The sequence below is a fragment of the Chenopodium album genome, chromosome 5 (genome assembly GCF_948465745.1).
Source record: "Chenopodium album chromosome 5, dcCheAlbu1.1, whole genome shotgun sequence".
Classification (NCBI taxonomy): Eukaryota; Viridiplantae; Streptophyta; class Magnoliopsida; order Caryophyllales; family Amaranthaceae; genus Chenopodium; species Chenopodium album.
Genome location: NC_137838.1, coordinates 33,851,551 through 33,859,136, shown reverse-complemented (window position 1 = coordinate 33,859,136; position 7,586 = coordinate 33,851,551). Strand labels below are relative to the sequence as shown.

The 7,586-nt window shown below is 37.3% G+C and overlaps 1 long non-coding RNA gene across 4 annotated transcripts; it reads left to right on the top strand.

The window, feature by feature from the left end:
* The first annotated feature begins 3,843 nt into the window (after positions 1-3,843).
* On the top strand, positions 3,844-6,377 carry LOC145630666 (uncharacterized). 4 transcript variants are annotated; one of them, XR_014112167.1, is made up of 10 exons: positions 3,844-3,954; positions 4,034-4,117; positions 4,237-4,380; positions 4,474-4,587; positions 4,721-4,780; positions 4,907-4,978; positions 5,070-5,174; positions 5,320-5,460; positions 5,571-5,634; positions 5,725-6,377. It is a non-coding gene; the product is annotated as an uncharacterized LOC145630666 (long non-coding RNA). The 4 variants fall into 4 exon arrangements; XR_014112165.1 differs by having other exon boundaries at positions 3,850-4,117; positions 5,725-5,825; positions 5,950-6,377; XR_014112164.1 differs by having other exon boundaries at positions 3,850-4,117.
* The last annotated feature ends 1,209 nt before the right edge of the window (positions 6,378-7,586 follow it).

The window sequence follows — 7,586 nt, the reverse complement described above, 5'->3', positions numbered from 1 at the left end:
GAGAAACAGCAAAGTAAAGAAAGTTCTAATCTACACTTAAGAAGACAAGACTTTCTACTAGACTTTCTACACAGGGGATATCTTGTGTAAAAGACTTATGACACTGATGACTGACCAGGATAGCCATCTTCATTTAAAAGAAACAACTTGTTTTTGGATTTTTGGAAAAAGACACTGAAACAGTTTAGTTAATCTAACTGTTCTCTCTATTTTAACTTGTTTTTGTGATTATCTGACTCAAGGAAATAAAAGACTCAATCTAATTGTCTAACAAGGCCTTTTCAGAAACTTCAACCTGCTTTTCCCCCTTTTGGCATCATTAAAAAGCATTCAAAAAATAGAATTGCACACCAAAATATCGCAAGTAAGCCAAAAATCAGTAGTTTCAACCACTGATCAATCTCAATGCTGCAGGTTAGCACAAACAGGTTATTCAATCACATGAAACAGAAAAAGCTTAAAACTGTTCAGGATTACACACCAGAAGGTTAGAAACATAATAGAAACCACACTGCATGAAAAACAGTCTAGCGGTGTGGGGGAACAACAAATATTATGGCAGTTAATGGAAGGGGAGGGGGAGACTGAAGTGATCATTCATCATCATCTTCATCCTCTTCTTCATTCTCTGGGTTGATCTCCTCCTCGAAGTCAGAACCTTCCTCAGCTGTCTTTTCTTCTTCCTTCTTCTCCTTTTCCTCTGTCTCTTCTTCTTCTTCCTCATCAGATTCATTTTCCTCTTCTTCAGAACCTTCTCCTTTTTCAGCATCAGGACCCTTCTCACTGGAGGATTCCTCATCATCCGTCTCAATGATCCTACAGTGTGTAGAGTCAAACTGCATCCCAGACTCTGGGGGCAACAGGTGATCAATCACCCTGCAAATAGTGAGGAATTTCCTGTTGTTCATAAGCTTATCAAGCTTCCTTTCTTCTTCAGCCTGCACTAGACTGGCAGCCAACTTTATGATCCTCTCATCCTGCCTTTCCAACTTGGCAAGAAGCATTGCCACATCCTCAGGAGTGATTTCCTCCTGGTTCCCTGCAACCCTTGGGCTACTTTCTTGACCTACAAAAGTCAGCCTCTTTCCAGAGTAGTCAATCTTCTTCTGAGTGAGTATTTTCTTGGAGAACAACTGAAGACTCACCACCTCACCAGAAAAAGAAAACTTGGGATTCTGCTCCTTGATGATTTTGCAGATAAAAGAACCATAAGGCAGGGAGTTGTGGGATGAAGCATGGCAGTACAACATGTGCTCCATCATTAGAGCAGGCAGATTAACCTTAACCTTTTTCAGGATCAGATAGATCAGGACCATGTCCATGATCCTAACAGTACCTCTGCCTTGACCCTTGGGCAGAAGGACCTTCAAACACATGGAGTGCAGAACCAACATAATTGCCTCCCTAAAGTCACTAGGGGAACCAGCTTCTTCCTTCTTTCCAAACAAAAACTGAGTAACCTCCTCAGGTGTTACTCCTCCCATTAGGGGCCACCCATCACTGCTATATCTACCAAAACCATCTCTAGGTATACCCAGCAACTCAGATAAAACAGACTCAGAAACATGTACAACACTACCAGAAACAGTTGATGCCACAGACATATCAATGTTTTGCTTTAGATTAACAAAGAACTGACGAACAGGACCAACAAAAGCATCATTTAAATCATTAAACAGAGACATCCATCCTTGGAACTCAAGAAGTTCCTTAACTTGACTCAAAGCAGGAATATCAAAATATTCATTCTCAGCACCACAACCAGATAACACAGTCCTAGAACTTAAAGAAGTTGTACCAGTACTGGGGGTAACAGGTTGTTTACCTTTAGCAGCCTTGGAGATACGGGAAACAGATGATGTTGCTTTCCTTTTCTCTCCTCTCTTAGTCTCAGATGGTGTAGTCTCCTTCTCTTCTGAGCCCTTAATGACCTTTGAAGCAGCCCTAGTCTGCCTTTTCCTTACAGAGCCAGTAGTGGTACCAGCAACCACCTTGGTCACCACTACATCTAGATCCTCCTCCATCTTCTTGTCCTCCTTCTCCTCATCCAATCCTTCATCAGCCACTTCCTCTAACTGTTTTTCAAGTTTCTTGGCTATCTTTTTAACAGGTTCCCCCTCAGAAGGTGATTTGGGGTTTGAAGAAACGGTTTCAGTTATTTGAGTGAGGGTTTCGATGGATTTCTCTTTTGGGGCCTTTTTGGATTTGGATTTTTGTGGAGAAGGGTTTAAAGTTTTAGTCTTTGATGGTGAAGCAGGTTTTTCCATCAAGACATTCTCTTTTGAAGGAGTTTGTCTCAAGGGAACGACCTTGATGGGTTCAGTTTCAGAGGGGTTGATTTCTGGTGTTGCTTGTGAAGGAGTCTGCTCAGAGACGTTCATAAGAACATCCTTGATTGTTTCTTGAGATTTTGACGAGGGGGAACTAGCCAAACTTGCTTTGGAACCTCCTTTCCTTCCTCCTTTCCTTCCAGTTCCAGCCTTTCTCACCATTGTTGCTTGTCTAAGCTTCGAAGAATTGATCTTGTGTAGAGAGAGAAGTTGAGAATTTTTGATGAATGATGAATAATCACGGAGCAAAGAAAGGGAAGCAAATATATAGCAAGAGGAATTATAGAGACAATCAGAAATAAAATCAGAGGATCAGAAGATATTTGGAAGTTATTTTAATTTGGAAATAACTTCCATAAATGAACAACTGCCCATAATTGCAACTGTCAGAACAAATTGCCGTTGGAGGAAAATAACTGCCATATTTTAAAGATTTTAAAATCAAATAAGAATATAAAAAATATTTTCTCACGGTTTAATTTGAAATTAATTTCAAAATTAATTCGTTTGTATTTGCTGCTGTTTCCTCTGCTGGTAGGGTTACTGAAACAGTTGCTTATCTGTTCAATATGGCCTTCAATCCTGAAAGTGATTAGCTGCAATATTGCTCACATAGAGATAAGCAATTAACATTGAGATAATAGACAGATTGCAAAGGTATGATGCACGCACACATTTAAAGAATACTTAATTAGCCAATCATTGGGGAAAACAGCTGAGAGAGGTCTCTTAGTTTGACCTAGTCAGACCTAACATGACTCTAAACTTGCAGAAAGACTCTTTACCCAATGGCTTAGTGAAGATATCTGCAATTTGTTCTTCACTGTTGCAAAAACTCAACTCTACAAGACCTTTCTCAACATTATCTCTTAGGAAATGATGTCTTATCTCAATATGCTTTGTCCTGGAATGCTGCACAGGATTCTTAGAAATGTTAATAGCACTTGTATTATCACATAAAATAGGTACATTTTCATAGAAAATACCAAAATCTTTCAACTGGTTCCTTATCCACAACAGCTGGGAGCAGCAAGCTGCAGCAGCTATGTATTCAGATTCTGCTGTGGATAAAGCAACAGAATTTTGTTTCTTTGATCCCCATGAAATCAAGCAGGGACCTAAGAAATGTGCCATACCAGATGTGCTCTTTCTGTCTACTAGGAATCCAGCATAATCTGCATCTGTGTATCCTAATAGTTCAATTGAACCACCTTTGGGGTACCACAAGTACAGATCATCTGTTCCTACTAAGTATCTAAATATTCTCTTGACAGCCTTTAGGTGAGATTCTTTGGGATTGCTTTGAAAACGTGCACACAATCCCACAGAAAACACTATATCTGGCCTACTAGCTGTCAAGTAGAGAAGAGAACCAATCATACCTCTAAACAGTGTAGCTTCCACACTCTCTCCTTTATCATCACTGTCTAGCTTTGCATTTGTAGGTATTGGATTCTAAATTCATTGTCCAACCAATTTCTTTATAATCTTCGTTTTATTGCTTTTTCCACAGTGATACTGGAATTGGCGGCATGACACGCGAGGAACTTGTAGATTGTCTTCGAACTATTGCACAAAGTGGAACAACTAAATTTCTTAAGGCATTGAAGTTTAATTAGGATATGTGCTAAGCTTTCACTCATGCTCTGGTTTTCACTCTTAGAGTAGTATAATATATTTATTCAAGTTTTCTTATTTGGCAGGATAGTAAAGAATCTGGAGCAGAAAACAATCTTATCGGTCAATTTAGGGTTGGGTTTTATTCAGCATTTTTAGTGTCTGATAAGGTAGAATATGAATTCCTACTTAAAAACCACTTCGTACTGTGGCTTTTTGCTTGTTGGATCTTCTGTGGTTCACTAACTCTTTATTCGTGCACTCATTAACTCTCTATTAATGCAAATAGGTGGTTGTTGCAACAAAGAGTCCCAAGTCTGAAAAACAGTATGTGTGGGAGGGGGAAGCTAATGGCAGTACCTATATGATTAGAGAGGAGACAGGTCCAGAGAAGCTGTTACCTAGAGGAACCCGCATAACACTTTATCTGAAGGTGAATTGTGGAACTGTTAGTGAACTTTATCATGTTCACTTCAATATCTTCTCACTAATAGCCATTATTTTGATGTATATATATTACTGCTAGGGTGATGCCAAAAATTTTGCTCATCCAGAGAGAATCCAGAAACTTCTTAAGAATTACTCATAATTTGTTTCCTTTCCGATATACACATGGGAAGAGAAGGAAACTGTAAAGGAGGTATTGAGACTTCATTATTCTGCCAGATGTTATTTGAAATTATTGCTACATGCATTGTATCCTACTGTAGGAACAATAGGTTTTGTTTTCAGCATATTAGGATGCCTGTTGAACTAGCTTTAATATATTTCAGGTTGAGATGGATGAGGATCCTGTTGAAGCTAAAAAAGATGGTGTAGAAGAGCAAACTGAGGTATATTTCTTGGTTCATTTGTGATTGTTGATCTATGAATTATGTTTGCATGTGAACAACATATTGTATCCCTTTTTCTGGTAACCGTCAATATTTAACTATTACTCTTATACTATGCTTTTCCAGAAGAAGAAGACCAAAAAGGTGGTTGAGAAACACTGGGATTGGGAGCTCATGAACGAGACTCAACCAATATGGGTGAGCATTTGTTGTTTTTTATTCTTTGTTATAGCAATGAAAGTTTTTTATTTATTGGTTGATCATGCTCAACTCCTAATTATAAATGTAGCACCGGAATCCAAAGGAAGTTACTACTGAAGAGTACAATGAGTTTTACCGAAAGACCTTTGACAACTAATTAGATCCTCTAGCATCATCGCACTTCACAACAGAGGTATACTCTCGGAAGCTAAAGAGCTACATGTATACTATTCTGTTTTTATTTTATTTATGTATGGGTTTTTACTTTACTTTTTGGTTTTTGAACGTATTCAGTGTAAGTCTCATTTATGAGGTCTCTAATTTTTGTTTGGTTGCAGGGTGAAGTCGAATTCAGATCTGTCTTGTACGTTCCATCAGTATCACCCCATGGAAATGATGATTTAATTAATAGTAAGACCAAAAATATAAAGCTCTATGTCAAAAGAGTCTTCATTTCAGCTGACTTTGATGGAGAATTGGTAAGCTTTACGCTAGAATATAAAGCTTTATCCCTAAAAAAAAAAAAGAATAAAAGAATATAAAGCTTTATGCTTTTTATGATTTTTTTTAGACCTTACAATGTATATAGGTCACACCTCAAAGGAAATATTTTCAAAATGAGTAAGCCACAATTACTACACATAAGAATGGAGGTAAGTGTATAATTCTTGCTTTTTCGTTCTATTAGTAATGAAAGTACTATTTAATTTATTAAATAATTGTACTATGTTCATTTGAATTAGTGTGCTCAACAATGTGGTGTTACCGAATGTGCTTATTATGTGATGAGATATATGTTTGAGATAGTATCTTTCCAAGCGATTGCAAGGGTAATTTGAAAGAGGTTAGTGATGAATTATACCTCTTTTGTGCCAGCTAAAATGCTTTATATGAGTTTTGGTTGATGTTTTATTTTTATAAAGTATAATATATATACACGTATTTTTTTTTTTTTTATATATTTGCAGGAGTATTTGGCAAGACTTGCAGCCTACAACAATGTAGAATTGGATGAGCAACAATGTAGAATTGGATGAGATTCGAGAACAATGGGCTAAGTTTTTTAGGCTTAATTTTTTGTTGAAAGACTAGATATCTTATTAATCGATGTTATGATTAATCGCATTTAGCTTAATAAAACAATATAACACATTTTTATATATCTACTTTAATTTTATTTAGCCTATTGGTTATTGTTATTACATTTCTAAATTATAAATCAATGCTTTTTTAATTCAAGTTTTAATTGTTTTTTTTGTAAATTAAAGTATAGTTAATTTTGTTGTATTGTATGGTTGTGGATGAATAATTTGAGTTGTGTGGAACTATTTAGAGTGTTTGTATTGTATGCTGTGGGTGAATTTAAGTTATATGGAAGTATTCGGAGTACGTGTTTTGTTGGTTGAATTGTAACATGTTATAACCTATTTGACGATGGGACGTTTGGTAGGATATACTACCATTCTTGTATTTGAATCAAATATTTATAAAAAAAATTAATTATTTATTAGTAACTGGCGTAATCTAGTGCTAGTTACTAATAGTATTTTTTATAAAAAAAATAAAAAATATATTCGTAACCGGTGTTATGATTTGCTAGTTACTAATAATACCCTTATTGTAACCGACATAACTTAATGTCAGTTACGAATAGTGTGATTTCTTACTTGTAAAATAGACTATTTATAACTGGCGTTGGGTTAAGCCAGTTACGAATAATACATTATTTGTAACTAACATTAGCCGGTTACGAATAATTTTCACTAGTTGTAACGGTGGCATTCGCAACCAACAATGCCAGTTACGAAAAGTCAATTTCGCCAGTTACAAATAACACCTTTTCTACTAGTGCATCCGGCCTATATCTCCTCGTTGTCTGCTTTGTTCGGGCCATCGTGTCCTGCAGATGCACATACACTGTCGGATTTGGAGATGTACTTAAAGGAAAGTTCTCGAACGAGCATTCGGCACTCCTAGTTCTAGATTCAGCTGTCCCCGGTGACCAAATGATCGCTAACCTATGCTGTGCCATGTACGTTTGGGAAACCATTTGATAAATGAAAAATGAAAGAAAGAATAAGTAAAAGAAGAGAGCAGGCGGTTACCTTAGAAGAAGGTATTACGAGACGCCTGGTTGGCTGAAACAGACGGACAGAAAGCCGAGCGTCTAATGCTTGACAAGTTTAGGTCTTTGAGAGTCTTTGAAAGTCAAAAGTCCAGAGATTCTTCAAGATTCGCAAAGGTGTGAAAACAAAAGGGGAGTCAAACCCCCCTATTTATAGAAAGGCAAACCCTAATTTTTCCCCCCAAAATGTAATTTGAAAATCCGGCCAGTCGGATGATGACACATGTCACAGGTGCCATGTGCAATGCACGTGACCCCTGTGAAGGGAAAATGATTTTGGTATTTTTGCCCGACCAGGTGGCCCAATCAGAAACTGCCATGTGTCATTGATAAAGGTGTCATCTGGGCCTTTGAGATGGTGACACGTGGTAGGCGGACATTCTTCTGTTCTAAAATGATTGATGATCCAACATGGACTATTAAGAGGGCGACGCGTGTCACCGTAAAAGATGCCCAAAAGCCTTTTGGGCTCAGTGACAC